This window comes from Lepus europaeus, chromosome 1, assembly GCF_033115175.1.
Source record: "Lepus europaeus isolate LE1 chromosome 1, mLepTim1.pri, whole genome shotgun sequence".
NCBI lineage: Eukaryota > Metazoa > Chordata > Mammalia > Lagomorpha > Leporidae > Lepus > Lepus europaeus.
This window is the reverse complement of record NC_084827.1, coordinates 156890222-156897908: the sequence shown is the minus strand read 5'-3', so window position 1 is coordinate 156897908 and position 7687 is coordinate 156890222. Positions and strand designations below refer to the sequence as shown.

Genomic DNA, 7687 nt, shown 5'->3' with positions numbered 1-7687 from the left:
TAGAGTGTCAATTTGTTGGGTCAACAACAGGAGCCACTGTGCGCTTGCTCCTGATGTGGGATCTCTGTCCTTAATGTACTATACATTTTGATTCAGTGCTGTGACTAGTACTCAAACAGTATGTTTCGCTTTGTGTTTCTATGTGGGTGCAAACTGTTGAAGTATTTATACTAAATTGATCTTCTGTATATGAATAGAATTGAAGATGAATCTTGATGTGAGTGGAAGGGGAGAGGGAGCGGGGGAGGGGAGGGTTGCGGGTGGGAGGGAAATTATGGGAAGGGGAAGCCATTGTAATCCATAAGCTGTATACTGGAAATTTATATTCATTAAATAAAAGTTAAAAAAAAAAGTACTGATTTTAAAAACTGCCACGCACAAAAAAAAAAAAAAAAGGTCCATACAACATTCTCCTTTCCTTCTGAAGGTTTTACGATGCATTGTTATCATTAACCAGTCTTTTACTATTAAACTTAAATGGCCAATTGAGACAAATGGTTCTGAGACCATTCTTCTACCACTGATTAAGACTGGGATGGCAGGTATTAGGGATAATATTCATTTAGCCTTCTGAGCTTTCTAGGCAGACTTGGTGACCTTGCCAGCGCCAGCAGCCTTCTTGTCCACTGCTTTGATCACACTCACAGCAACTGTCTGTCTCATTTCATGGATAGCGAAACGACCGAGAGGAAGATAGTCAGAGAAGCTCTCAACACACATGGGCTTGCCAGGAACCATATCAACAATGGCAGCATCACCAGATTTCAAGAATTTAGGGCCATCTTCCAACTTCTTTCCAGAATGACGATCAATCTTTTCCTTCAGCTCAGCAAACTTGCAAGCAATGTGAGCTGTGTGACAGTCCAGTACAGGGGCATACCCAGCACTGATCTGACCTGGATGGTTCAGGATGATCACCTGAGCAGTGGAGCCAGCTGCTTCCATTGGTGGGTCATTTTTGCTGTCACCAGCAACGTTGCCACAATGAACATCTTTGACAGACACGTTCTTGACATTGAAGCCCACATTGTCCCCAGGAAGAGCTTCACTCAAAGCTTCATGGTGCATTTTGACGGACTTGACTTCAGTTGTGACGTTGACTGGAGCAAAAGTTACCACCATGCCAGGTTTGAGAACACCAGTCTCCACTCGGCCCACAGGAACAGTGCCAATACCACCGATTTGGTAGACATCCTGTAGGGGCAGACGCAGAGGCTTGTCAGTTGGTCTAGTTGGTGGAAGGATGCAATCCAGGGCTTCAAGCAGTGTGGTTCCACTGGCATTGCCATCTTTGCGGGTGACTTTCCATCCCTTGAACCACGGCATATTAGCACTTGGCTCCAGCATGTTGTCACCGTTCCAACCAGAAATTGGCACAAATGCTACTGTGTCAGGGTTGTAGTCAATTTTCTTAATGTAGGTGCTGACTTCCTTAACGATTTCCTCCTGTCTCTCTGGCTGTAGGGTGGCTCAGTGGAATACATCTTGTTAACACCAACAATTAGTTGTTTCACACCCAGCATGTAAGCCAGAATGACATGCTCATGGGTCTGCCCGTTCTTGGAGATACCAGCTTCAAATTCCCTGACACCAGCAGCAACAATCAGGACAGCACAGTCAGCCTGAGATGTGCATGTAATCATGTTTTTGATGAAGTCTCTGTGTCCTGGGGCATCAATGATAGTCATGTAATACTTGCTGGTCTCAAATTTCCACAGGGAGATGTCAATGGTGATACCACGCTCACGCTCGGCTTTCAGTTTATCCAAGACCCAGGCATACTTGAAGGAGCCCTTTCCCATCTCAGCAGCCTCCTTCTCAAATTTTTCAGTGGTTCTTTTGTCGATGCCACCACATTTGTAGATCAGATGGCCAGTGGTGGCGGACTTGCCCAAATCTACGTGTCCAATGACGACAATGTTGATGTGAGTCTTTCCTTTCCCATTTTGGCTTTGATTTAGCGGTGGTTTTCACAACACCTGTGTTCTGGCAGCAAACCCATTGCGAAAAAGCCAGTGATTGGTTTCTATGCAATGAATTGATTATGGACAATTATCAAGGCTTTCTAGGATCGTGGATAGGAAATTGGAACTTAAGGTACTCTGTGTCTACCATCTTCAAGGTACCTGAGAAAACAGAACTAATTATTTAGCTATAGTCATCTTTACAAAGACACACATACATCCTCTGGCAGACCATGAAAAAGTCTTCCACTTGAATTTGAGTTTAATTTTTGAAAATTTATCTAGCCCTTTCTGTAATAGTCTGCTGTGACTGGGAATTCTTTTGATCTTTGTGCCACTTGTGTGCTGAGGAATGTCATAACATGGTTCTCATTGATCTTTCTTTCTGCAAATGTTCCATCAGCCTCATTCCAAGGCTTTATCTTCCTTGTAGGCAGAGTTAGAACTAACTGCTGTGTCTGAAAATTCTTGCTTGTCTTGCTATCTATAGCAATTAACAAGTGATTTTCTTTATGCAGCTGTTACTCCTTTTTGATTGGTTAGTCCAGACTACCTATTCTTTTTGTTCTGTAGTATTGTATAAGGGAATAAGAGTATACATAAAAACAGAAGGAAGAAATTTCACTGGCTGAGATGAGAGAAGCAGTATAACTTAGAAATCCTTCGAAAATGATTTCTGGCCATGGACTTTAAGAAATTGTTGGAGGGAGATGGCACCATGGCTCACTTGGTTAATCCTCTGCCTTGCAGTGCCAGCATCCCATATGGGCACCAGGTTCTAAGTCCCAGTTGCTCCTCTTCCAGTCCAGCTCTCTGCTGTGGCCCGGGGAAGGCAGTGGAGGATGGCCCAAGTGCTTGGGCCCCTGAATTCGCATGGGAGACCAGGAGGAAGCACCTGGCTCCTGGCTTCAGATCAGCACAGCGCTGGCCATAGCGGCCATTTGGGTGAACCAAATGTTGGTTCAACAGAAAGAAGACCTTTCTCTCTCTCTCTCTCTCTCTCTCTCTCTCTCTCTCTCTCTCACTATCTAACTCTATCTGTCAAATAAATTTAACAAAAAACTGTTGGAACAATTTTATATGATACTATACACATAGAAATACTATGATTATGCTCAGAGTTTTCCTGGTAGGCACTGTACTTTAGTTAAAAAACTTGGGTATTTTATCTTATCGCATTTTCAGCCAACCTGAGTGGCAAGTAAAATCATAGGTAAATTATCAGATTAGAAAGTATGTATTTTATAACCTTTGATCTTCTCTCTTTGTACTTCTCATCTCCCTTGGGTGTCTCTGTCTACCCAAGGATACCCAATGTTTTATCCACCTTTTGCTCAGTATACATTTGCAGTCCCATTAAAACTACATATTTCAACCAGATTTCCCTTGAAATCCTTGATGCATCTCTTTAATATACATTTAAAGCTGTCATACTTTAAGCAACCTGAAATTGTGGTCATGCAGCACCAACATGAAGTTAAGATCATTCTGTTTGTCTTTTGCTCTCTACTTTTCAAATAAATAGAATAAACGGATATAATTTTAAATCAGGTAAGATTCCACTAATGGGGAGCAAAATAAAAAAATTCCCTACCAAATGTTATAATGTAGATCTGTAAATATTTTCTTTATATACTTTCAAATGTGCAATTCTTTGCATGTCAGATGCATTTCTTAATTGGAGAATTTTCTCTTTGAAGGCAGGAACAGTGTCTGTTTTTCCTTTGCATCACAGCAGTGTGTTTATTATCTGTTTGTTGGTATGTTTATTTTGTATTGATGGTATATTTATTAGTTGATGCATAATTCAAATTAATCCAAACTCACAAAGGTGTTATTTTTTGGACATAGTCTAGTTTCATTACTTCAGTTCTTAATCAGTGAGAACATTAAGAGATGAATGGGGGCTGATGTTGTGGCACCATGGTTTAAGCTGTGGTGTAGCAGATTAAGCCACCTTCTGTAGTGCTGGCATCCCATATAAACACTTGTTCAAGTCCTGGCTGCTCCTCTTCTAATCCAGCTCTCTGCTATGGCCTGGGAAAGCAGTGGAAGATGGCCCAAGTCCTTGGGCTCCTGCAGCCATGTGGGAGACCCAGAAGAATCCCCTGGCTCTTGGCTTCAGCCTGGCCCAGCCTTGGTCATTGCAGCCATTTGGAGATTAAACCAGCTGATGGAAGATTCTCTCTCTTACGTTCTCTCTCTCTCTCTCTCTCTCTCTCTCTCTCTCTCTCTGTTGTCTCTCTGTAACTCTGCCTTTCAAATAAATAAATACAACCTTAAAAAATAGAGATGAATGTACTCATTAAACAGATATTTATTAAACAGTATTTTTATTATGGGATGGTGCTAGGTACTAGAGACACTCTAAGATATTAGACATTATACACATATCAGTATACAAAACAGACATATTTCTTAACTCCTTGAAGATATACATGTTTTTAAAAAGTAGTTTAAAATATGGCAACAGTGATGAGTAACCTACTCCTATAGTCAATGTAACTAATTATTTTAATATGTAAAGTTTCTTAGCATCTTTGACTTTTTCTTTTTTCAACTCTATATTTCTTTTTTATTTTTGGTAAAGATTTTTATATACATATTTGAGAGGCAGAGTTAAAGATAGAAAGAGGGAAAGAGACAGACAAAGGCCTTCCATCCGCTGGTTCACTTCCGAAATGGCCACAACAGCCAGAGCTTCCTCCGGGTCTCCCATGTGGGTTCAGGTTTGGGCCATCCTCTGCTGCTTTCCTGGGCCATAAGCAGGGAGCTGGATCAGAAGAGGAGTAGCTGAGACTGGAACTGGAACCCTTATGGGATGCAGGCGCCCCAGGCAGATGATTAACCTACTGTGGCATAGTGCTGGCCCCAGCTCTCCATATTTCTAAATGACTATGTGGGTAAGATTTAAAATTACTTGGCCTGTCTGAGACTGTTAGTATTAATTCATTCTAGAGATTTAATATCACATTTATGTAGCATAGTGAGACACGAGTGTTGCATGCATTAAAACTTCAGTTTTGATATTTATAATTCTTTCTTGGACATGTATTCTAAATATTTTTTTCTCAAGTATTTCTTGGGAGGAACATCTTTTTGATATAATCTATAAATAGATACTTTGTATTGTGCTAGAATTTATAAAGTGTCTAAGATAACAAACTGATTTTGCTTCAGACTGCAATGAGTCCAGATTAGATCCTAGTGCTTTACTTTGGAATTATCCAAACCAAGCAGAGTCAGAATGACTGTATGTTCATAGAGTTAGATGTAATTAGATGAGTTCAATTATGACTTCAGAATGACTAGATTTTACTTTGCTTAAATAGAATAGTGACATCTAGTGCTGAAAAAAATTATGTCACTGGATCTGAGGAAAAATAATAAGTAAACATACCTTCAGATTAATGGAAGATGAATGAGGAATCAATCACTAGTTACACCTGTGGAGACTGATCCCTTGTACCTTTTCCATACCCTATGGGTGGCTTGTTAATTGCTTCAACACTTTCTAACTGTTCACTTTGATTCTGGACTCACCATATGCTAACTTATTATTCCCCTATTTACAATTCTTCAACGAATCCTAATTTTATTTCTTTGCCTTTTCCAACCAATACTATTTCCTATTATTTCCCAAAGGACCTGCTCAGGTCTGTCAGACATTATTTTTTCACTTTTGAAAACAAATCAGATAAGTTTGACTTCTTCATCTTTGTTTATATTCCTTTTGTCTGGAATGTTATTCTCACTATCACTTGGCAAATTGTATTGATTTTTCAATTTTCATTTTCTTAGCAATGTCATTCCTTCCCTTATCTTTGTGAACCACTTTCTTATCAGAATCTCTTTAGCATTTGGAGTCTGTATAACTCACTGATTACTTGTAGCCAGTACTGAATTCATTGCTGCTGTTTCTAATAGGATAGTTTGGTCTCATCAATTAGATTGTTGAGTTTATGAATTCCTACAATTCTAAACACCCATTGCAAATTGTTGAGCATGTTAGTCAATGACTAATAAAATTTTTTTGTATATCTCCTGAGATTTTGGCTTTCTATAATTTTGAAATGATATATTTTTAAAGTTTTTGTTTTAATTTTGGTATAAGGTTTTGATAGGTTTACTGTAATATTGGTGTCTGTATTACAGTGAACCAAATATTCATGAGGTTAAAAGACTCACATGACTTTTGTGCTTATTTTACTTAAAAATGTCATTTAGATAAACCTAAATTACCTAATAATTCTCCTATTAACATAACAAATTCATTTAATATTTATACAAAATATTAGATCATAAGTTTATTGATCATAGAAAATAGGAGGCATGATTTTTTTTAACTTTAAGTTATACAAGTTTCATATATTTCATATATACAGATTTGGGAACATAGTGAGATTTCTCCTTCCTCCACATTCCACACCTTACCCCCCACCCAGGATTCCTATTCTTAGTTTTTTATAGGGATCTATTATCAGTATACTTCGTGATCATATACTTAACTCTACACTAAGTAAAGGAGTTTAGCAAGTAATATGAAGAGAAAGAAAACAAAACAAAACAACTAAATTAAAATTGTTTCTCAATGGAAGAGACAAGGGCTATAAAGTATCATCCATTCTCAAAATATCTATTTCACTCCAATACAGTATATTTCAGGTATTCTATTAGTTGCATTGGATCAGGGAAAACATGATATTTGTCTTTTTGAAATTGGCTTATTTCACTAAGTATAATGGTTTCCAGTTTGTTACCATCTTCTTGCAAAAGACAGGATTTTTGTTTTTTGGGTTTTTTTTTTTCCAGCTGATAGTACTCTGTAGTGTATATATGCCATAATTTCTTTATCCAGTCAGTAGTTGATGGACGTCTGGTTTGGTTCCATATCTTACTGTTGTGAATTGTGCAGTAATAAACATGAGGATACAGCTAACTCTTTTATATACTGATTTCATTTCTTTTGGGTAAATTCCCAAAAGATCATATGGTTGGTCTATATTCAGATTTCTGAGTTACTGTCTTCTGTAGTGGCTGCACTAGCTTATATTCCTACCAACAGTGAAAGAGGGTACATTTTCCCCTGCATCCTCACCAGCATTTGTAATGTGTTGCTTTCTGTATGCAAGACATTTTAACTGGAATTAGGTGAAATCTCATTACAGTTTTGATTTGCATTTCTTAGATGGCTAGTGATCCTGAGTATTCCTTTTACTTCCAGTCTGCATATATCTTTGTTGATGCGATATGTTTCCTATAAGCAGCAAATAGATGGGTCTTGTTTTTCAATCCATTCAGCCAGTCTGTTTCTTCTAACTGGGGAGTTGAGGCCATTTACATTTGAAGTGACTATTGATAAGTATCAACTTATTCCTGCTATTTTCCCCATAAATATTCCTATTGTTTACTTTGGATTTCTTTTGTACTTCTACTGGAGGTTTTTCTGCCTTTTCATTCTTTCAAAATGATGGCTATCTTTCTGTGTTTCTGAGTGTAGCACATCCTTAAGTATCTTTTGTAAGGCTGGACAAGTGTCGAAAAATTCTTTCAATTATTTTTATTATGGAAGGTCTTTGCATTCACCTTCATTTGTAAATGCAAGCTTTGCAGAGTACAGTGTTCTGGGTTGACAGGTTTTTTTTGTTTGTTTTTGTTTTTTTTTCCTTTTAGGACTTGAACTATATCTCACCATTTCCTTCTAGTCTGTAGGGTTTCTGACG

The 7687-nt window shown here is 38.1% G+C and overlaps 1 pseudogene; it reads right to left on the bottom strand.

Moving 5' to 3' along the window:
* Positions 1-558: 558 nt before the first annotated feature.
* On the bottom strand, positions 559-1961 carry LOC133759680 (elongation factor 1-alpha 1-like; annotated as a pseudogene).
* Between the last annotated feature and the right edge of the window lie 5726 nt (positions 1962-7687).